The sequence below is a fragment of the Schistocerca piceifrons genome, chromosome 7 (genome assembly GCF_021461385.2).
Source record: "Schistocerca piceifrons isolate TAMUIC-IGC-003096 chromosome 7, iqSchPice1.1, whole genome shotgun sequence".
Taxonomy (NCBI): Eukaryota; Metazoa; Arthropoda; class Insecta; order Orthoptera; family Acrididae; genus Schistocerca; species Schistocerca piceifrons.
The window spans coordinates 57,595,327-57,620,654 of NC_060144.1; positions in this window are offsets into that span (position 1 = coordinate 57,595,327).

Sequence of the window (25,328 nt, forward strand, 5' to 3'; positions counted from 1 at the left end):
GGTGTGCTGGCCACTGAGTTAAAGATTTCTACATGTGCATGGTGAGCATTTCGCAGCACCAGCACTTGCAACCTTCAGAGTGAACTTAACTCACTGCACCACACGTACACAGCAGCAGTCGTTGTTCGATTTAAGGGCATTGTGGTAGTCCCATTCCGCGGATCATAATCACTGCCAATCCTGTTCGTTTCAATCAGGTCGCGTTATCCAATTTTAAAGTCAAAATTATCGTCAATATGCCACCTCTATTCAACTTTGTGAACTATACAGCTGTTCACTTAATTTCATGAACACGACCATAAATACACTTCAAGTATTATGTTGAACTATGTCCCATGTCATTCACTTCTTTTGGAAATAAATCTGTCGTGATACTGATTTCTATTTGCTATTAAGGTAGACAAGAATTTTATTTATCTGTGTGGGGAGTAATAGGAGTAGTCTTGAAATAAAGTGCATTCTGTCATCTTCACTTTCACTTCACAGGGCTCAGTATCTTCTCATTTGCGTCCAATTTCCATTGCGTATCAATTTTACAGTAGTGTAACTGAATGCTGTTTGCGTGTCTTAGAGTAATTCAGATGCAGAAATTCATCAGAGGTAATCACATACCTGCCCACGAAGAAGATATTTTGTATTGTTCCAAAAGTAACTGTTATTATAATAATACAAGCTTTGTATCCAGACACATAAAATAAAAGGCAATTTTCCTATTCTGTTCTTTATGATTTCTTTTCGCTCTGCCTGATGATGGTTTTGCTAAATGCTGATTCACATTCTCACCAGTATCTGAAGTATGTCCATTACAATTACTACCCACATCACAAATACTTATTAACACTTTATTCTCTTGTCACCCATCACCAATTACATTTATACTAATAATTTTTTACAAAATTTACACTGTAAATAAATCAATTTCTAAGCAGAGCGTGGACCTCCGACGGGCTTAGTCCATCAGTGTTTTTGTGAAATTTCCTCACGTGTCGTTGCTGCAGGGCAATAGAAGAGCTTCACGTGGTAAATATAATTACGATTGAATTAAACCGTCTTGATTTATATGTAGCCTTTCGTAACGTTTTCTAAGATTTTTTTTGTTAAGTCAAAATTTCTATGTGATTATAGTCCATTAGAAGATTTTGTAAGTGGGCTGCTTCTGTGTTTGCAGCGCTTTGCATTGGATCTCTGACTGTGCTTTCTTTGTAAGAGACTCTGTGGCTGGTCGGACTCGTTGTTGGAAGTTAATCGCCAGTACTGCTGGGCAGTTGGAAGTTAGTCACCAGCAGTGATGGAAGTACTGTTGGGCATTTAGAGGTGAACAGCCAGCAGTGATGGATATTAGATGTGAGAAGTTAGCATTGATGGAGCGTAGAGGTCTGGAGTGTTAGCGTAGGCTAACGACCTGTACATGTTTGACTTGGAGACTGAATATTGTTGTTGTTGTTGTTGTCTTCGGTCCTGAGACTGGTTTGATGCAGCTCTCCATGCTACTCTATCCTGTGCAAGCTTCTTCATCTCCCAGTACTTACTGCAACCCACATCCTTCTGAATCTGCTTAGTGTATTCATCTCTTGGCCTCCCTCTACGGTTTTTACCCTCCACGCTGCCCGCCACTTTGTGATCCCTTGATGCCTCAGAACATGTCCTACCAACCGGTCCCTTCTTCTTGTCAAGTTGTGCCACAAACTTCTCTTCTCCCCAATTCTATTCAATACCTCCTCATTAGTTATGTGATCCACCCATTTAATCTTCAGCATTCTTCTGTAGCACCACATTTCGAAAGCTTCTATTCTCTTCTTGTCCAAACTATTTATCGTCCATGTTCCATACATGGCTATACTCCATACAAATACTTTACGAAACGACTTCCTGATACTTAAATCAATACTCGATGTTAACAAATTTCTCTTCTTCAGAAACGCTTTCCTTGCCATTGCCAGTCTACATTTTATATTCTCTCTACTTCGACCATCATCAGTTATTTTGCTCCCCAACTAACAAAACTCCTTTACTATTTTAAGTGTCTCATTTCCAAATCTAATTCCCTCAGCATCACCCGACTTAATTCGACTACATTCCATTATCCTCGTTTTGCTTTTGGTGATGTTCATCTTATATCCTCCTTTCAAGACACTGTCCATTCCGTTCAACTGCTCTTCCAAGTCCTTTGCTGTCTCTGACAGAATTACAATGTCATCGGCGAACCTCAACGTTTTTATTTCTTCTCCACGGACTTTAATACCTACTCTGAATTTTTCTTTTTTTTCCTTTACTGCTTGCTCAATATACAGATTCCCTGCTTCCCTTTCATGCCCCTCAACTCTTATAACTGCCGTCTTGTTTCTGTAAAAATTGTAAATAGCCTTTCGCTCCCTGTATTTTACCCCTGCCACCTTCAGAATTTGAAACAGAGTATTCCATTCAACATTGTCAAAAGCTTTCTCTAAGTCTACAAATGCTAGAAATGTAGGTTTGCCTTTCCTTAATCTAAGATAAGTCGTAGGGTCAGTATTGCCTCACGTGTTCCAACATTTCTGCGGAATCCAAACTGATCTTCGCCGAGGTCGGCTTCTACCAGTTTTCCCATTCGTCTGTAAAGAATTCGCGTTAGTATTTTGCAGCTGGACTTATTAAACTGATAGTTCGGACTGAATATTATTCATGATTATATACCTTTGCACTAGATGTCAATGATGATTTATATTCGTGTTTGAACTGGATGTCACATTATTAAGGTACAAAATCATTATTTGGTTTGCAACAAAATCTTTCCTTTGCTAACCACATGCCTATTAGTAGTTAGTGGCTTTAGTAGTTAGAATCATTTATTCAGCTAGCAGTACTGACGTTCGCTGTATTGCAGTAGTTCGCGTTTTGAAGATTTTTGTGAGGTAGGTGCTTAATGAAATATATAGGTTATTGCTAAGATTTATTATAAGTCAGGGCCATTCTTTTTAATTAATTTTTTGAAGTCACGTTGTAATTTTTTGAGCAGTCAGATTGCGTTGCGCTAGAATATTGTGGGTCAGTGTTGACATGATAAGAAAAAGTAAAGAGAAAGTGGGCTCAGTACGTTCAGTTTTGCTCAGCTGTTTCAGAATCAAACAACGTAGAAGTTTTATCTTCTCAGTCATTCTGCAGTTTAAGTACAGACACACTCATTTAAATAAAGAAGCGCCAATTTCACAAGTATTACGTGAATGTATCACCTTACTAAATCTTAAAAGATAGAACACTGATGTTACGACGTCGGGATCCCACTGTTTGTCTCACTTTGCATCGACCTATACGCTGTTACTGCCAACTGTCTAAAACTTCCCAGAGCGCCCATGCACATAAATGCAGAGAGCAAATCAACAGTTACAGTTAGTGATACAAACAGCTGGCCAGATTCTGCAGAAACACGTGTAATGAACCGCCTAAAGGCTGCAGCTGTCACGCAGACAGTAGCCGAATGATTGCCGAAAGGCAGGCACCGTGTGAGTTTTTGAACAGGAAGGATGTTCCTCAGAATGAATTGTTATGAATGACAGAACTGAAATTTAAGTGTCGGAAAAAAATGAATAATTGCCATTTCATCTTCCAGGAATATCTGGAACTTTGTGCAGTAAATGTAGTCGATCACTGCACTTCACTAGCAAACGTGCGTTACATCTTTTTTGAACGCCGTGTGTAAGTTTATTTGCCACATCTAAATAACTATTACAAGGCACGGTGTATCTGAACTCGTTGAAGGATATGGAGGACTAACTTTTGTAAGTTAAATAAAATACTGCTGTGCAGTTGAGAATTGCCAGACCAGTGAATTTTTAGGCAAACATCAGCAGACGCCACCTTCAACGTGTGGGCACTGTTCGAACGTTCTCTGAGTGCCTACTTCCTCCTCAGAAGGAAAGATGGAGGAGGGGAAGTCGTGAATATAAAGTTTACATGTCTTCTACTTCCATCGATGCTGTCATATGTGTGTGATGTCCTTAGATTAGTTAGGTTTAAGTAGTTCTATGTTCTATGGGAGTGATGACCACAGCAGTTAAGTCCCATAGTGCTCAGAGCCATTTGAACCATTTTGTCATATGTGAGATGGCGTCTTACCACAGCCATGGAGAGCATCACAGTGGACTTGCTGAAGAGGGCTTGGCACAGCAGAAACTGCAGCCTGGCTGTTTGTCATATTACACACAGAGCTCCAATCGGGTGCGTCGATGATATGGACGAAAAACCACAGACTTGCCTCTTTTGAACGATGTAAGGTCACGATCCAATTCTCATTGCTGGTGAAAATTAGGTTTAACATTGTGAAATTGTACCATAATTAGTAGATCTAAACATCCTGTTTACTTCTATACTTGATACCTTTCGTAGTTGAAGTTTTATTTAGTAATTACGAAGTTCCTACTACAAATCACTTTTTCTGAGTAATCATCACTGGCTCCTGGCACCGAAATTACCTCTCTAGTACCTCCGTTATTGCAAAAACATCAGATACTGCTGTTACCTTCGGTTTCTCTTTTGCTTGGTCCCGCAAAACTGTTATTAATAGCTGGGACCAAACCAGCGACGCATGGGGTAAATTAGGCCAAAGTTTTCCAATCTGCGGCCTTTAATTTCGTGAGAGGAGTCGTTTACCGAACAAGGCGCTCTTCCTTTATTTTGTGGGCCCTCCGGAGATGGCCGAAGAATGGCGGCGAGTCCACAATAGGGACTTAATTAAAGTGCGGAAAGGAGGGGAGGGGGGAGGGGGTGCGGGTGTCGAGATGCGCCGACACTCATTTGTTACCACAGAGCGCGTTCACAGGAGTGGCGGCGTCATTAGCGTAGCACAAAACTTGCACTGCGGTTTATTGCGCGGGTCTCCGGCTAAAGAAACCGACGTTTGTTGTAAACATTTATTATTAGAACATTTCTTCTCCCTAACACGTTGAGCAGGCACGTGTTTGAGCACGTTTCACTTTATTTATTACCCAACTCACTCGTAATAACGCTCGTCTCCTGCATGAATATAGGCTTGGATAGGTACGCGTCTGAAGCTTATTGCGTTTCCTTTCAACTTACTACTGCGACTGTTTATTATTTTTCACACGACCTCAGAAGTAAGTTACTCATTATTATGGCGGGTCAAGTACACTACTGGACATTAAAATTGCTACACCACGAAGATGACATGCTACAGACGCGAAATTTAACCGACAGGAAGAAGATGCTGTGATATGCAAACGATTAGCTTTTCAGAGCATTCACACAAGGTTGGTGCCGGTGGCAACACCTACAACGTGCTGACATTAGAAAAGTTTCCAACCGGGGTCTCATACAAAAACAGCAGCTGACGGGCGTTGCCTGGCGAAACGTTGTTGTGATGCCTCGTGTAAGGACGAGAAATGCGTACCATCACGTTTCCGACTTTGATAAGGGTCGGATTGTAGCCTATCGCGATTGTGGTTTATCGTATCGCGACATTGCTGCTCGCGTTGGTCGAGATCCAATGACTGTTAGCAGAATATGGAATCGGTGGGTACAGGATGGCCGGCCGGAGTGGCCGTGCGGTTCTAGGCGCTTCAGTCTGGAACCGAGCGACCGCTACGGTCGCAGGTTCGAATCCTGCCTCGGGCATGGATGTGTGTGATGTCCTTAGGTTAGTTAGGTTTAATTAGTTCTAAGTTCTAGGCGACTGATGACCTCAGAAGTTAAGTCGCATAGTGCTCAGAGCCAATTGAACCATTTGGTACAGGAGGATAATACGGAACGCCGTGCTGAATCCCAACGGCCTTGTATCACGAGCAGTCGATATGACAGCCATCTTATCCTGATGGCTGTAACGGATCGTGCAGCCACGTCTCGATCCCTGAGTCAACAGATGGGGACGTTTGCGAGACAGCAACCATCTGCACGAACAGTTCGACGACGTTTGCAGCAGCATGGACTATCAGCGTGGAGACCATGGTTGCGGTTACCCTTGACGCTGCATCACAGACAGGAGCGCCTGTGATGGTGTACTCAACGACGAACCTGGGTGCACGAATGGCAAAACGTCATTTTTTCGGATGAATCCAGCTTCTGTTTACAGCATCATGATGGTCGCATCCGTGTTTACCGACATCGCGGTGACGGTATGGGGTGCCATCGGTTACACGTCTCGGTCACCTCTTGTTCGCATTGACGGCACTTTGAACAGTGGACGTTACATTTCAGATGTGTTACGACCCGTGGCTCTACCCTTCATTCGATCCCTGCGAAACCCTACATTTCAGCACGATAATGCAAGACCACATGTTGCAGGTACTGTACGGGCCTTTCTGGATACAGAAAATTTTCGACTGGTGCCCTGGCCAGTACATTCTCCAGATCTCTCACCAATTGAAAACGTCTGCTCACTGGTGGCCGAGCAACTGGCTCGTCACAATACGCCAGTCACTACTCTTGATGAACTGCGGTATCGCGTTGAAGCTGCATGGGCAGCTGTACCTGTACACGCCATCCAAGCGCTGTTTGACTCAATGCCCAGGCGTATCAAGGCCGTTATTACGGCCAGAGGTGGTTGTTTTGGGTACTGATTTCTCAGGATCTATGCACCCAAATTGAGTGAAAATGTAGTCACATGTCAGTTCTAGTATAATATATTTGTCCAATGAATACCCGTTTATCATCTGCATTTCTTCTTGGAGTAGCAATTTTAATGGCCAGAAGTGTATGTTATACTGAATGCTACGTCACTCCACTACAAGTCAATTCACCATAAACAACGGTCGGAACGTCCTACCAGTCGTTCCGTTCCTCAAAGACAGAAATACGCATGTCGGTCACGGAACTATTCGTGACCCACTGTATGGACGTCTACGTCGTTAGAAATTTCTCACCGCCCCCCCCCCCCTCCCTCTTCCCCCTGCTCACAGATTCTTTTTCAGCTTGCCGAAAGGATGGACATGGCATGGCTGCATGGTGCAAGATCTGGGCTGCATGGTAGATGCTTCCGAACCTCTTATCGAAAACGTTGACGCAAAGCTTGTGTTATGCATAGAGTTGCACTCTACCAAAACTATGGTTCGGTCATTTTGGCACAACACATAAGTTACGAAGTAAATGGTACGACTACCGGTAGTGTTGGTGTTGTGGTGATGCTACTGCACCATAATCGATAAGTCACGCTCTAAACACTCGTAGCGTGGCAGCTGTATGGGTTCGCAGTACGAACTATATCGAGGTCCGCCAGGGGCTGCAGCTGCCAACTAGAGATGGGTAGTTCGCGAACGAACGGGTGCAAAGGAACGCTTCACCAGATGAACGAAAGGACCGAGGAATGAGTTCCAAGGAACGATCGGTTCATAGTTCACTTCGGTCGCGGCGGTCTACTTATAGTTCCCGGGAACGAGGAATAATCGGTTCATAGTTCACTAGTTCACTTCGGTCGCGGCGGTCACTTCGGCGGTTCTCATTCCATCCTCGGTCGCGTGGTCGTCTCAGTCTCGGTCTCTCGCGGCCGCATCCGTCGTTCTTCGCATGACCACCTGTCTCAGTTCCACTGCCGACTGCTCCTAGTTAGTTCAGTATCCAGTTGTTCGTTTCGTTCACCGAGTCCGCCTATTTTACATGTGTTCCAAACTGTTTTTGCACTTGGTTCTGGCTATTCAGCGTCCACGACCGGTAATCAAAAAGTATTTTATAGTTACGTAAATTACACAAAAATTACGTTGTATGTAATAGGTATGTCTTTTCAGGTAACAAAAGGGCATATCAGCTCACTTCATTATATTGATGAACAGCAGAAGACATACTTATAACAAGGCCAGTTTTTTTTTGTTATTCATAAATTTTTTGGTTTCATCGACCTGATTTAGCAGCTAACTTTCAATAATTTGTTTAATTTTTAGGGTAAGAAAATTCATATAAAACGATTTTCGTGTATCTTTCACATACAAAACACCACATTTAGGAAGGCTCTAATTTTTTCTTAGGTTTGGTTGTTTCCAATTTGCATTACCTGCTAGTTTGGTTTCTTTTTTTAAAAAAACGTGGGTTGTGGGTCATTTTGGCTCAGTAGGAAAAGCGATGCCTGTCCATTTGAAAAGTCATAGATTGCCATAACATCGTAATTACTTATTATCTCAAAAACATTTGTTCGGAAGGAGCTTTCAAACCAAAAACGTTATTACTGCGAACTTAATTATTGTTATTATTGCTGCATTAACTTTAATAACGCAACATAAAAACGTAATTTTTAATAAGCGTGTGACGCAAGTATGAGAAAACTACATTTTATTTTATGCTTCCATGAAGTCTCTACTTCGCCTACGAACTCAGAGACAACGTGAAGTATATATAGGGTGTAAACGATTATTGTTTACAACGTAGCATAGCTATGAAGTCGAAACGAAGAATTTTATACACTTATGGTCTTTTAAGTTGGGAAACAGCCACCAACAGGTTTACAAGACTACATGAGCTATAGCCCATGCGCGTCGCGTGAGATTTTCATGTTCTCTTCTCCATCTCTCTACACATCGTCATCGATTGTTTCGCAATTGTTGCTTGCATTAGCTTGTTATTTCTTCACTGCCTAATTATTACATGTTCGTCTGTTTGCTGTATCTGCTCGTAACGGGCAACACATCGTCCGTAATTGGCGAGCAGTCTGTACTTGGGGCCGGTTTTCTATGCGCCACCCTATATTATTTCCCTGCGATCAGCCACACAAGGCTACGGTTGGCTAAACGAGAGGTTCTGCATTATCACAGAAATTACTTCTAAAAGTGTGTAAGAATTCTGTAATAAATAAAAACTCTATAGTCCAGGGGGGAGGTAAGTGCCCCCACTTGGTGCCCTCCATCCTTCAGTCACCTACACTACTAGTTTTCAGTTTTTCATAAGAACCATGTACCAAGCACAAATGAACGGTGAACGAGTAAAAATGAACGGTTCCCAAAAAAGAACGATCAGCAGTGAACTAGTTCCAAAGGATGAACGAGTTTGCCCATCTCTACTGCCAACCCATGGGCATCACGTGTGTGGATAGCGGTTGGTCGATGCCTCGTTAAATACCGGAGCACTGACTACGATGGACAGTTCTCTTCAGTGCCCCGAGCCGAGTACGGTCTCCAGTTACCGCCGAGCCTACAAGCTGCAATGTTCGTCCCTCGTATCCGAGACAGCCTCCGTAGGCATCGTAGCTCTGGATTCTACGTAGGAATCACTCAGGCGCACAGGGACAGAACTTTAATATTTTAGAGGACTTGTAATAATTTCAAACGTCTAATTCTGCTGGTCATTTCACAAGAAGAAGCATCTTTTAAGCTGAGTATCTCTCCATATTTAATAAATACCGTTTTATTACTATTTATTTGGATTTTTTCTTATTGAAGCACTGGTAAGGAAAGAAAATAATCGGATATGTGAGAGAGACACTGGGAGTCGACGACTTCTTTCTGTTGTATATTTTGCACATAATTAGAACTGTAGATCAGTCGGGCCATGGAGTATTTTACATCACTACAGAACGAAAATTGCATTTCATAAGTAATAAAAATTAGTTGATCACTTATCATCTACGATTTTATGCATCCAAAGCAATCATATATGATGCAAGTACAGTTTACATGCACAATCATAAAACAGTCTGTACTACTATTGTTGTTTTCTGTACTCAATAGAACCTTCTTCGTCACGATCGAAGGCTGGAGTTTCCTGTTATTACTGAAAAATAAGCAAGTTGTTTATGAATAACACAAACATGTGTTCTATAAGATCTACGAAGTATTGAAGCGATGTTTGATATTTTATGTTTTATGTTTTGGTTCACTTTAACCATTTCTTTAGTAACTTATGTTTTCGAGCGCTATATGATAAATCTGTTTTGTTTTCTTTATTTTTGCTACAATGTCTCTCTGTTTCATGTCAGAACTGAACAATATTTTCGAATAAAACCCTTATTCAATATTGACAATTTCAATTCTGCTATAAACACGGTTTATTTTTAAGTAACAGACGGGAGGATAAGAAAATCCTTCGTTGGCTATGTGGCCTTAGTTTCTAGACAGTTCAGCCCTTCCAGTTCCTAGGAGAATCTAACAAGACATTGATCGCATATGCAAACAGTCATATTGAAGAAAATGACTTACTGACACATAACCAACACGGATTAAGAAAATATCGTTCTTGTGCCACACAGCTAGCTCTTTATTCCCATGAAGTAATGACTGCTGTCGACAAGGGATCTCAGATTGATTACATATTCCTAGATTTCCAGAAGGCTTTTGATACCGTTCCTCACAAGCGACTATTAATCAAATTGAGTGCATATGGAGTATCATCTCAGTTGTGTGACTAGATTCGTGATTTCCTCTTAGAGAGGTCACAGTTCGTATTGATAGACAGTAAATCATCGAGTAGAACAGAAGTGATATCTGGCGTTCCGGAATCTAGTGTCATAGTCCCTCTGCTGTACCTGATTCACATACATGATCTAGGTGATAATCTGAGCAGCCCCCTTAGACTGTTTGCAGATGATGCTGTAATTTACCGTCTAGTATAATTACCAGACGATCAATTCCAATTACAAAATGATCTACAGAGAATTTCTGTATGGTATGAAAAGTGGCAATTTGCACTAAACAAAGAAAAGTGCGAGGTCATCAACATGGATACTAAAAGAAATCCGATGAATTTTGGGTATACGATAAATCGCACAAATCTGAGGGCTGTCAATTCGACTAAATACCTAGGAATTACAATTACGAGCAACTTAAACTGGAAAGACCACATAGATAATATTGTGTGAAAGGCGAAACAAAGACTGCACTTTGTTCGCAGAACATTTAGAAGATGCGACAAACCCACTAAAGAGACAGCCTACATTACACTTGTCCGTCCTCTGCTGGAATATTGCTGCGCGGTGTGGGATCCTTACTACGTAGGATTGACGGAGGATTTCGAAAAAGTGGGAAGAAGGGCAACTCGTTTCGTGTCATCCCGCAATAGGGGTGAGAGTGTCACTGATATGATACGCTACTTGGGATGGCAGTCTCTGAAACAAAGGCGGTTTTCTTTGTGGCAAGATATATTTACGAAATTTCAATCACCAACTTTCTCTTCCGAATGCGAAAATATTTTGTTGACACCCGCCTAAGTAAGGAGAAATGATCATCATAATAAAATAAGGAAAATCAGAGCTCGAACGGAAAGATTTAGGTGTTCTTTTTTTCCCATGCGCCATTCGAGAGTGGAATGGTAGAGAAGTAGTATGAAAATGGTTCGATGAGCCCTCTGCCAGGCACTTAAGTGTGAATTGCAGAGTAACCATGTAGATGTAAATGTAGATGAAATGAGGTAGCGCCAGATAGGTATGCAACACACCTAACATACAAGAAATGCATATACGATGTTAAGTGACGAAAGCTACCAGGAAATCTACTGTACCGTGTCTAGGCTTCCTTACAACAGCCTATGGTAGTCTACAGTAGTGTTGCATCTCTAGTCGTGCTCGCCTTGGGGGCTGCTGCACTGTCGCACAGGAGAACACTGTCTGGGCTTCACTTTCGACATATCTTGTTCTTTATGGCGCTCTTCACCGTTATCAGTGTTCGACTGTACGAATCGCCTTTATTGGTTGTGCCCTTCACCAAAATCTTGTGTACAAACCTCCTTCAGAAAACGGATGGCGTAATTATGCATTTCTCCCACGGAGACGAGCAGGTGAGTCTCCACTCCATAGACCGCTCCCTTTGTTGCACGTGGTAAATGATGAACCCACGTGTCACCGCATGATGTGGATCATGAAATCACCTCCTTGCAAGGATGTCCAGAGACGCCTTAAATCCTTCACCTTTGTGTGCAGTTGACAGTGATCGCGCAACGCCGTGTGAGCACCATTTCCGATACTCGGATGATCGAATGAGCACCGCATGAGAAATGTCCGCGACTTTCGCCCGGCGACTGCTGCGAATCAGTTCCTTAATTTCCTGGTGTTTGTAGTCTGTGGTCGACATTGATGGGGTTCTCCCGTGACAGCATCACCCCCGTCTGTGCGCACTAGGTCACTCCGTTGGCACCATTTCACTATACTGAACGTGATATTGCATATGCTCTATATACAGCCGTAATTTCACAGCGCATCTTGGGTTGGCTGTTGTACATAACGGACGCGCGGCACCTGCAGATTTGCAGGTAAGAATAACTTTCTTCAGAGCACTAAAAATATGGAAATAGCATGGCAAGAGATCGGAACTGTATGGAGGATGTGTAACGGCTCCGCAGCGAAGCTAATGCTACGTTGTCGGAAGAACCTTGTCAGCACAGTAAGGTATTATCCTAGAACAGAAACTGATGCCCTCCGTCAACACTCCTGGCCTTTGGACTTGATGGCAAGCTTCGATTTTTAAGAACTGTCCTCATGTTGCCAAGGTTGTTTCGACTACGCAGCAAGCCTGCCTTCGCGTTTATGCATGTAATATATATAGTGTACCGTGTATGGCAACTGTAACACATCAAATATCCATGTGTAGAAGAACGTTAGGAATGAAGTAGGAAACAATAAATCGTGAGGGAAAAGAGCAGTTTACTACTCTTTAATAGTAGCAATTTAAAATTGAGAACTGTTTACGGTCTTGGCGAACAAATTTGTAAGAAAAACTGCATTGATACAATGACCACTGCTTTAAAATGAAACAAAAGGCGTGTCGTCGAAATAAGATTTTTATTACAGTAGCAAAAGACGGCACATAATCTGTTTTACTTGTATATACATTAATATTCCGAACACTCGCTGTTTGCGAACACCCCAATTTCTAAATCTGAGCTGGCACTGTCTGCGGCGCTCTTTCGATGTTTGCGCCGAGGAAAGACGCAGTCGGCGCCGGGGCTTGTCAAAACGCTCACGTCCCCTCGCCTCGCCACGGCTCGTCTTCTCCTCCCCCCCCCCCTCCTCCCCCCCCCCCTCCTCCACAGGCAGAGTGTCGAGTTGTCCAAGTTGGCGGTCCGCGCGGACGCACAGACTTGAGCCACCGCCTCGGCCGCCGCACCGGTGACGTAATAGAGTTAGTGCCAGGAGGGACGGCGCAAACAAAGCAGCTCCGTCTTGGCGCTCTTAATCCCGGCACTTAATATAATTAGCTGTTTGCAAACTAAATTCCCGGCAACTCGCAAATACCCCGGCCGCCCACTCTGGGCAAGGGCTGAATTTCGCGGAAGGACGGCGCGGTGAGGGAGGCGGCCACACCCCCGCCATACTGGCCGCTGGCCCAGGTTTGCTCTTCCGGTGGAAGCTCCTGCTAGCTGCCTCCTTCAGCACCTGGTAGTCTGTTAACAATGAGCTTGGGGCAACGCTATGCCAGCTGACGTAAATACAGAAGAACGACCACTGTAGACGCTCATGGCCTCAAACTTCCCAGCACCTCGTGTTGAGGAGGTACGAGGGCAAGGGAAACCAAAGACTGTCTCCTTCTTACCAAGTCTCCCATCTTATTTATGATTTATCAAATTTATTTTATTTTAACTGTACGGTCGTTGTCCCTCGTATAGGCACAGTCTTCGGTCAAGCTAAGGGAGGAAATTTCGTGTAAACTTTGTTCTGTTGTGACTGTTCTGCTGCCCTTTTTTGAGGCAGAGATTGGAGAACTGATCAGAATTTGCATAAACGGGCGTTGAAAACCACCCAAAACCCACACTGAAGTTTGCTGGTGTACCAGAAAACGGTAGTTAGTCCGTCGTCCGGATTCGGATTAGATTTAGATCTGGTTCACCTTTCTGTCTCGCAGTTTTCAACTCCCGTTACTGGCTTCTAGGGGCTGTAAAGAAGACCCGGCAGACAAAGGTTCGATAAGGAACCAGTGTCCGGAAAAGTTCCATTTGGACACAAGTTTTAGAGTCGAATCACTTTCGGATTTCTTGCTTCATGGTGGCACGTACTCAAACTGAAGAGGAGCCGTCCACAGTCCATGTTGTAGTTACATCACGTACCATATTCGTACGACTACGACAGAGGCTGCGAGAAGCTGGTCCGAGGATTAACTGTCGTGCTCCACAGACGCGCCGCGCTACCGTAGTTGCAGAGAACGTCTTTCGTCACATAGAAAGGAAGCTCCAACGAGTTGTCATTTTACATTCAAACAGTGTATTTCTGGACACTGGTTCCTTACAAAAACTTTATCTACTAATGCCTTTCTATAACATCTAGGACTTGTAACAAGAATTGCGGTACATCTTCAGTCCTTGCATCGAACGATCAAACGTCCAAAGATCATAGACCACATCATGGGGAACTACGCCAGATTAAAAAAAAAAAAAAAAAAAAGGAAAAACCACGACGCACTGCAAAGGATTTATCCGAATGGGACGGAAGTCAGCAGATGTGACGTACATCTGCAGACAAACAAATGATTACAATTTCAGAAGAACTGGAGTATTAATTCAAGAGAAACAGTTTCACAAATCGAGCAAGTCAAAAGTGCGTCCATCCACCTCTGGTCCTTATGCAAACAGTTATTCTGCTTGGCACTGATTGATAGAGACATTGGTTAACCTGCTGAAGGATATCGTGCCAAATTTTTTCCAATTGGAGCGTTAGATCGTCAAAACCCCAAGCTGGTTGGAAGGCCTTGCCCGTAATGCTCGAAACGTTCTTAACTGTAGAGAGATCCGGTGACCTTGCTGGCCAATGCAGGATTTAGCAAGCACGAAGACTAACAGTAGGCACGCGCATCGTTTGCAGAAGGGCATTATCTTGCTGAAATGTAACCCCAGGATGGCTTATCATGAAGGGCAACAGAACGGGGCGTAGAATATAGTCGACGTACCGCACCATTCTAAGGGTACCATGTATGACAACCAAAGACCTCCTGCTATGAAAGCCGGTGGCTGTGGCCCAGCGGTTGTAAGCGCTTCAGTCCGGAACTTCGCTGCTGCTACGGTCGCAGGTTCGAATCCTGCCACGGGCATGGATGTGTGTCATGTCGTTAAGTTAATTATGTTTAAGTAGTTCTAAGTCTAGGGGACTTACAGCCATTTGAACCATGCTGCTATGAAATTAAATGGCACCCCAGAGCATCACTCTTGGTTGTTGAGCCATATGATAGGAGACAGTCAGGTTGTTGTCCCACCGCTGTCCAGTGCACCTTCAGGGACGTCTTCGGTCTGGAGTAACACTGATAAGTCCCGCTTCGAACTGGAAGTGAGCCTCAGTGAAGGCGTGTCCGGAGCGCCCCGAACAGCAGTGGGACAGCAACTTGGCTTTCGCCTGCCATACGGGCCGACAAGTAAAAGTGATGGTCTGGGGTCCACTTCATTCGACAGCAGGAGGTCTTTGGTTGTCATCCGTGGCACCCGTACAGCACGAGGGTACGTCGACATTATTATTCTACGTCCCGCTCATGATAAGCAGTCCTGGGCTTATATTACAGCAAGATAACGCGCTTCTGCACACGACGCGAGCTTCTACTGTTAGTCTTCGCGCTTGCTAAACCATACATTGGCCAGCAAACTCGCTGGACCTCTCCCGAATTGGGAATGTTACTGGTGTTATGGGCAGGGGCTTCCAACCAGCTGGGCATTTTGGCGATGAAAGGCGCCAATTGGACAGAATTTGGCACGATATCCTTAGGAGGACATCCAACATCTTTATCAATCAGTGCCAAGCCGAATAACTGCTTGCGTAAGGGCCAGAGGTGGACGAATGTGTTATTGGCTTGCTCAATTTGTGTTTATTTCTCTTGAATAAATAATTCAGTGTGTCTGAAATTGTAGTCACTCGTTTGTCTGTACGCATACATCGCACCTACTGTTTTCAGTCACATTCGGATAATTCCTTCGTAGTGCCATTTTCCATTTTCTTTTCTATTTACTAGTTACGCCTCTGAGAGGTAGCCGGGCGTACACATTTGATGCTTGTGTGTGTGTGTGTGTGTGTGTGTGTGTGTGTGTGTGTGTGTGTGTGTACAGTGCGTTTTGCCTATAATCCAGTCGTCTGGTGTCCGTGAAAGGATGCAGGTCAACAAATAAGCCAATTCTAAAATATCTTTCTCATAGTCTTTCCTAAGGTTTGTTTAATGAAAATGATTACCTACGTTGACTGTGGTAGGTGGTGGGCAAATGCAGCAAACCGAGTTGGTAGACCGTGCTAGTTCAATGAAATCTCGTTGTCCCACAGCTGGCAATTTCAATAGAGAGACGCCTAGCATCTGCGCAACCGTTGACGAACATTTTCTCTCTACGGAAAGTTGAAACACCCTCTATGTAAAGCGTGTCTCTCTTGAGAGTCGTCAGGCGCAATCTCTGGTGCTTCGGCAAATATTTCCACCTGGAGTCAGCCCAGATAGTGCTCATCACGTCTTTCATGTGGTGTTCAGTACCGATGGAAAGCGTCACTTTGTTCCCCATTACAAACAAAATAATTTTTAAAGAGGAATTTTACGTGACCATTCATAGAGTGGTGCGAAATTAGAGTACTGCGATGTTAGTTTTATCAATATGTATTAACTGCAGCAGTAAAGTAAGTAGAATAAGCAGTACACCAGCAGCTACTGAGCAGCGCTGCAGCATGGCGGCTGCAACCAGCGCAAGCCATGGCGGCGTGTCACTGCTGCAGTACTGGTTCTTCTTCGTGTTTTACTGCCCCTGTTAATAGATAATCACGATGATCATACCATCATCATCATTTTGGACAGTTTCCAGCCTCTGCCCGGGTCTGTATGGAACATAGGCCTCTCCATCGTATTCTGTCTTGCCACCACCTCTCCGTCTTTACCTTGGTCCAGTCTTCTTTCTTCTGGACGCATTCGTCTGCTCCTTTCAGCCATCTGTCTCTCGGTCTTCCTCTTGGTCTCTCTCCTTCCAGTTTCATCTCGTGTATCCTCCAGGATATCCTCTTCTCCTCCATTCTATTAACGTGTCCATACCATCTCAGCCTTGATTTCTCTGTCTCCTCCTGTATGCTTCCACCTTCATTAACTCTCAGATCTTCTCATTTCTTAACCCGTCTATCTTTGTCACTCCAATACTGTTTCTCAAGAATTTCATTTCACCAGCTCGTACTTTCCTTTTCTCTTCTTCATAACCCAGATTTCTGATGCGTATGTCAGGATCGGGACATAGTATGACCGGTATATAATCTTTTTAATGATCCTTGCTCCACATCAGGCTTCTGACACTCTTCCTAAATGCTTCTGCTTTTCTCCCCCACGATTATCCTACCAAGTGCTCAAAATGTTGACTTTGAGCACTGCTACACGCTTTAAAGTGGTTCTGGAGAAACAATACTGCATGTTGAATTTCGTCTGGAGAGTTAACAGCGGCATATGCCAATGTTACAAGACCTTTCAGGCGTTCAGGAGTCGTTGGTGTTTCCTAATAGACATCTTGTTTTAACTGGAGCCACTGGTAGAAGTATAGAAGTGTTATCTTTAGTGAGTGTGCAGACTTTTTAGCGTCTCCTGAACTATCATTCCAGTGTTCTCCAAATGTTCTCTTAAGATGGTCTGTCGTCTCATGTAAGGAAAGGGATGGACATCCGTCATGTTGGTAGCACATTGTTCCCCTTACGTCCAGTAGAATATCTTCCAATAGCTGCGGCAGCCGCATATCTTAGAAATCCGCTGCAGTTGAATGTATTTAAATTCCCATAAATAATACGTGGACCAATCGTGCTGTGTCAAAACGCACGGGTTACGTTCGCCCTTACTAGTGCTGAGCATCCTCCACGATAACTTAATAATAACACCTGGTGGTTACTGTAAATATACGTGTACGATGTATTAAGAAAAAAAAAATATGTTGTAGATGAGACGCGAACGTCGACGAAAAAACAGGTGGTGACCGCTCGCGACTTCAGCGATGCAACAACTCGCCTTCTCTGGGTCCAGAGATATTGCCTGAGCGACGCGCAGTAGCCGGCCGTTGTCGTACGAGGTGCATTCAAGTTCTAAGGCCTCCGATTTTTTTTCTAATTAACTACTCAACCGAAATCGATGAAACTGGCGTTACTTCTCGACGTAATCGCCCTGCAGACGTACACATTTTTCACAACCCTGACGCCATGATTCCATGGCAGCGGCGAAGGCTTCTTTATGAGTCTGTTTTGACCACTGGAAAATCACTGAGGCAATAGCAGCACGGCTGGTAAATGTGCCCACGGAGAGTGTCTTTCATTGTTGGAAAAAGCCAAAAGTCACTAGGAGCCAGGCCAGGTGAGTAGGGAGCATGAGGAATCACTTCAAAGTTGTTATCACGAAGAAACTGTTGCATAACGTTAGCTCGATGTGCGGGTGCGTTGTCTTGGTGAAACAGCACACGCGCAGCCCTTCCCGGACGTAGGATGCACCTGTTACCGTAGTGCCCTTTGGAACGCAATGGGTAAGGATTACGCCCTCGCTGTCCCAGAACATGAACACCATCATTTTTTCAGCACTGGCGGTTACCCGAAATTTTTTTGGTGGCGGTGAATCTGTGTGCTTCCATTGACCTGACTGGCGCTTTGTTTCTGGATTGAAAAATGGCATACACGTCTCATCCATTGTCACAACCGACGAAAACAAAGTCCCATTCATGCTGTCGTTGCTCGTCAACATGCCACAGGGGCAGCCATGTGGTCGTCCGTCAGCATTCGTGGCACCCACCTGGATGACACTTTTCGCATTTTCAGGTCGTCATGCAGGATTGTGTGCACAGAACCCACAGAAATGCCAACTCTGGAGGCGATCTGTTCAACAGTCATTCGGCGATCCCCCAAAACAATTCTCTCCACTTTCTCGATCATGTCGTCAGACCGGCTTGTGCGAGCCCGAGGTTGTTTCGGTTTGTTGTCACACGATGTTCTGCCTTCATTAAACTGTCGCACCCACAAACGCACTTTCGACACATCCATAACTCCATCACCACATGTCTCCTTCAACTGTCGATGAATTTCAATTGGTTTCACACCACGAAAATTCAGAAAACGAATGATTGCACGCTGTTCAAGTAAGGAAAACGTCGCCATTTTAAGTATTTAAAACAGTTCTCATTCTCGCCGCTGGCGGTAAAATTCCATCTGCCGTACGGTGCTGCCATCTCTGGGACATATTGACAATGAACGCGGCCTCATTTTAAAAAAAATGCGCATGTTTCTATCTCTTTCCAGTCCGGAGAAAAAAAATTGGAGGCCTTAGAACTTGAATGCACCTCGTAGAGAACCGACTGCAGCAACGAATAGTTAATTAACTGTCAAAAGTTGGCGTGGCGCTGCGTGTTTGTTCGTTTTAAATGGTTCCTATGGTATGACATAAAGAGTTAGTTAGTTCCCATGTAGACCTCTCACCGACTAATTGGATATATCGGTGTGCGTCTAGGTCTGTTAGCAGAGCGACACGCTGCGTGGGGTAGTGAGGCACCGCAGCTGGCGTTTAAGGTTCAAATGGCTCTGAGCACTATGGGACTTAACATCTATGGTCATCAGTCCCCTAGAACTTAGAACTACTTAAACCTAACTAACCTAAGGACAGCACACAACACCCAGCCATCACGAGGCAGAGAAAATCCCTGACCCCGCCGGGAATCGAACCCGGGAACCCGGGCGTGGGAAGCGAGAACGCTACCGCACGACCACGAGATGCGGGCTGGCGTTTAAGGTTAGAGAGAGGGAAAGGATATTTCATTGGTAGTACCAGTATTTTAATTTGGATACAGTTCGCGGAGTCTGCGTGGCTATTTAGTCTGTCAGGCTCCTGCTCGTATACGTGGCTGTGACGGTTGTTTCCTCCCAACGCTGAGAAACGAAATATACAGAGATTCTGTGGGATTTTCTGAATAGTCGCTGTTGATACACTAGTTCTGGCGAATTTAGGTGCACGAGCTATCAATTGATTGTCGTCTTGTGGACAGTTTCGGACGTAAAATTTGCTGTGGTAAATCGAGCGTGAGCCTGGTTATAGTGAGAAGTAGATTTGTAGGTGCTGAGTTTTTGGGAATCGGTGGAACCGATATCCTGTTAGTGTTGTGCGATTAGTAGTGGCGGGTCGCCCAGAGGTAATTGGGATGTTAGCCGTTTTATTGAAGTGGTTTGATAGTGTTTGGTGTGTGTGTGTGTGTGTGTGTGTGTGTGTGTGTGTGTGTCGAGAATGGAAAGCCTCGAACACTTGTTCGTAGTTGTTGTTTAAATACCACTATCTTACAGCGGATCGAGAAATGGCTCGAATAAACACGAACTGTTACACTATTTTGAGATAGTGTGCACCAGTAGTTGAATAGATAAGCGTCGAGAAAATAAAGGAACCATTTTACAAGCAGCACGCAGCTAAACAAAAACTTGACTAACCAAAGTGACGAGTGGCCGAATTCAAGTAGGGAACTTAGCGGATCGCGTATTGTCAACGCCTGAAGAGCTTCAGAATTGTTGTAAATTGTCACTTAAGGTTAGATTTAAAGTGGCGGTAGCACTTAGGGTTTTTGTTTAATTTTTTTATTAGTGAATTTCCGTGTTTAGGGGTGTAGTCTTTGATGGCACTCGCTCACTTACGTGAATGAAATTGTATTGAAATACCTAGAGAAAAAAAATTGAAGTTTTCTTGGGTTAACATAAACCTTCCGTGTATTTAATTAGTATCTGGAATTTTACGAGAAAAGAAAAGGGTGAATTCCAGAGATCTTAATACCGCGTTGCAGGACACAAATGTACGCTGATATATTTATAAGTTTACCTGAATCAAAGGTCATTGATTGAGTGGATCCACGATAAATATATAGAAGGTAGATATTCTAAACAGTTAAAACGATTTCATATATGGAAAGAGTGTCCACAGTAAATGCAAGTAGAATTGAAGTTGTCGTAATTTATTACGGAACAGTCGACGATTATACCTATAAAAAGATTGGTAAATCGCTGGAGTACGTGACGTCGTGTTATTTACATAGCAACGCTGGGTTAAGCGGAAAGAGACTATTTTAATCCATATAGATATCGTTAAAAGCGTCTTAATACAAACTGGTCCTAACACGACGACATGTGGATTAGGAATTCTGTAAGTAATTAAAAAGTTACTAGTCTTTTCCAGAGATAATGTACTGTGTTGTGAGAATTTCGTTGTGTGGGAGAACAATCGCAAGGCAGTTGGGGCATTTATCTCGACATAATATAAACAGTTACTGTATTTAAAGAGATTTGATGCTTGGACTCGACCAGGAGTTTAGAAACGAGAGTTGTTATCTAAATTTGACTGTCTCATAATTAATACTTGATATTGGTAATCATTGTCATTAGAATGTTTGGATGTGTGTGTTCGTTGTGTACTCATGTCATTGTTCGATCACGACGGTGTGTAAAGTGAGGGTGATGTTATCGTTATTCGATATTCGAGCCGGCTGCATAGTCAGTGGTTGAGGTTACCGCAGTAGTAATTTTACTGAGGGTGATCTGTCTTCAATTTGTTTCTTGAGAGTGCGATAACGGTACGAGCTAGACTTCGAGTAGTCGCCAGACGCTCCACTACGACTGGGATCTTCTAAAAACCGATAGCGATCCGCACTCACAACATCGACTGTGAAATTAAAAACTGTACCTAATTAAAGCTGTAGTTTTCGATTGTTTCGCCAAAGTATTTTGCGCGGCAGGAAGCCATACATTAACGGCATAGCGACGTTGGTACAGTACGATCCATTGTCGTTGTAAGTTCGATCTTGGGTAGCGCCAGTCGGCGCTGTACACAATGATGCGGGTCTTGAGAAACACACAGAAACGTCGATAGAACATGTGCGCTCTATTTACCCACTTCTTTGAGTCAGCGTGGATTTTCAACTGACGATTAGTGCATATTGCGGAGACTGACTTGTCTATGGTTTGTAAACGATGTTTCTTCCTTAAAGAAAATTTTGCCTACATATGTCGCATCACTTTCCACTTTTCGTAGTAAACATTCGGTGTACTGTAACAAACTTTGGAAATCATGGCCATGAAAACCGTAGCTGAAGTAAAATTGTGAAGCTGGTGTAATGCGATGGGCTATGGCGTTCGCAGAACACTCCTTTGGTTGATTCCTCTCGTACTTCTAAAATGCCTCTTAGCGGCATTAGCATTGTTCGTTACTACTGTTAAAACGTTAGTTTCATTGTTTCATCAGTTGCTCTTTTTTTTTTTACCTTTGCGTTTCTAGAGTTTACTTTTATAATGTTTGCAAAGACAGATCGTGAGTACTCGGCAGGATTCGGAGTCCCTTCGGCATACAACGGCACTGCTAGCGACACTGGCCAGAAAAGATATTCACTTTTCGACTGTCGTATACATTGCGAAAGTCCCCATTGGGTTATGACCAAGTTATGTGATTGCTACAACAGCAGGACACAAACTAATGACCTACAAGCGTACGAGTAGGCGCGAGAACCGTACTTGAGTTACGTGTTTGCTTATGTATGGTATAATAGGGCAGACGTTAGTGGAATCTCTTCTCCTCACGGCGGGACAATGGTATGCGGCGCTATTGTCTTGATACAACTTGATCAAGTCTCATACCTGTTTCGTCGTTGAAGTTCTCTTAGAAGCGTCTTTAAAATGTCATAGGACATTGTATATAGTTCTATTAGAAAAAAAAAGAAGTCGATTCCGTAATTTTGTCGACTATCAACTACAACAGTTCTTACGAATGTAAGGAAATTTTCTATACTGTCCGCTATAGCTTGGCGCATGCCTCACCCTGTATAAATGACTGTTCACAGCATATCGCAGTGGTGAAGGTGAGGCCAAGACCAAAATTCGACATAAGACACTTGTGGTCTGTGAAACTGGGAAAGAATGTCTTACTGGCATACAGAAGCCACATGTGTTACAGATCAAGCGCGATACACGAGTCTTCTTATATCCCTTCGGTCTCTTACGCCACCGGATTTCGTTGACATTAGTAAGTTACCCTCCCTGCAGATTCCTTCGCTATGGACTCCACCACTGACTACGTGAGGCGTACAGGCTGGCAGCCCAAGCCGTGTCAGTTGCCGCCAAACTGCATCCTTTGGCGGGAACAGCCTACGCAGGCAGGAACTGCAACGCCCCATCGGACGTTTTGGATAGACGCGGACCTGCCACCTCGGGGGCAGTCTTGGAACAGTCTTGGGGGTCGCCGGCTCGCGGTTAACGTGGCCTGCTAATCATTTGTCGTTACTTGGTCTTTAGCGACCTCCACCTGAACGGATTGGATTGGAGGTGCTGTATTGAACACTTTGTTTATATTCTGGTCTGGCTCGTATCTGGACGATACATCTAATAAAATTACATAATAAAAAACAATTGCTCGAATGTTATTCATCTCATCGCTGTTTTATATTCGAGTGCCACCCCTGGGACGACACATCGCTTGCCAGAGAGGTTAATGAAAGGAAAATATCTCTGAATACGTTTTGCTAAAACAAATTATGTTCCCAATTCGATCTGAACCTAACCCTTACGAGCACTGTTGTCTCTTAGTATGAACTCCAGGGAAACAAAATGACTTAATCGTTAGTTTTGCACTGTTAAAATTCACAAATTTGTGAGGTGGTGGTGGTGGTTGTTGGGATGTTTAAGGGGGACTAATGTGAGGTAAAATTTACACAAACAACAGGCTTTCGGTTCATAAGTGCACGACAAAACCGATAGCGTAAGAGGACGAAAGGATATAAAAAATCAGAGTTGCTTAGGTGGCTCTTGTAGGTGCTTTTGAAGTTGTTTTTCCGGCTTGGTAAATCACACGCTCCAGAATAAGATTTTCACTCTGCAGCGGAGTGTGCGCTGATATGAAACTTCCTGGCGGAATAAAACTGTGTGCCGGACCGAGACTCAAACTCGGGACCTCTGTCTTTCGCGGGCAAGTGCTGTGAGGACGGGTCGTGAGTCGCGCTTGGGTAGCTGCCGTGAAAGGCAGAGGTCCCGAGTTCGGGTCTCGGTCCGGCACACAGTGTTAATCCGCCAGGAAGTTTCAAATCACAAGCTTTCTACATGTGTAACGGAAGATATAATAGAGGGTAGGGAACATTTCAAGATAGTGATCAATATTACAAAATATCATATGCAGCAACAAAAACCACAAACTAGGAGAGTGATTTCGAATGAACAAAGGCAGGCCATCCGTCAACGAATGCAGAAACTCCGGGAATATGAGAAGAAAAAGACCGTACCATAGTCTTAGGTCCTAAGCGGTCTAGAATTAGCCAAATTCTGTAATAAAAGAAATTACATACGTATATATTGCTCTTCTGGAAACTAAAATCTTGTCTTGCAACCGGCTCATACGAGGACTGGGCCAACAACCACACCACAGGTCAACCACGCGTTGGCTTGACCTGGTGAGGGATTAAGTTTTTACTAATCCCTCAGTAGAGTGTGTTTACTTTGTCTGCAGGTATCCACCAGTAAGGACGAACTCAGAAGCCAGGTAATATATTCTGTCCCCCTCAGAAACTGCAGGAATGACATTTCTGTATAACGTCAGCACCAGCGTCAGCCGAATCATACGAAGACTCCCTTGAGGGCTGCCTCGTCTGCGAGCCGGTTGCCCTGCTCGGAGCTGTGCGTGTTTCCCGTGACAGGTTCGGCACTATTTTTCTGTGAGCCCTAGACGGGTTCCCTGCACCCTACCTGCGCTAGTCAATCAGAAGTCCTCTTTGGCGACTCATTTCACAGCCAACAGAGCGGGAACTCTTGAGACAACGCCAGTCAACCGTCGAGCCCAAACTGAACGTCACGCACCCGCCGGCCGAACTGTGATCTTTCTCAGTCGAATGTAAAGAAACTATTCAGTAAAAAAAAATCTCGCACATAGATGGTTTTTTGGTGGTTTTCCATCTGCCTCGGCAAATGCGGGATGGTTCCCGTTATTCCGCCTCAGCTGCACTATGTTGGCGATCGCTGCGCAAACAAGTTCTGCTCGTACGCGTACACCACCATTACCCTACCACGCAAACATAGGGGTTACGCTCATCTGGTGTGAGGCGTTCCCTTAGGGGGGGGGGGGGGGTGTCCACGGGAGCCGAACCGCACAGTAACCCAGAAAGAGTGGTTCGGTGTGGGGCGGCGGAGGGGTGAAGTGGACTGCGGTAGTCGTCGTGGGGTTGCGGACCACAGCGGCTGCGGCGGGGACGGAGCCTCTTCGTCGTTTCTAGGCCCCCGGTTAACGTACAATACAATACACTATGAACTTTCCTTCGGTGCATGTTGTGTCATATGTTGTTGTGTATGAAATGCAGCTAACATATTGAATTTCTCTTTAAACTTTGAAGGATATTGCTACCTATCACCAGTCCTGAGAAAGTGGATCGTATGTAAAGCGCTTCGTCGCGAGCTAGCGCGCCATCGGAAAAGCCAGAATGAAATAGTCACAAAATTCCTCGTAAACGGTTTCAGATACCGAAACAAGATT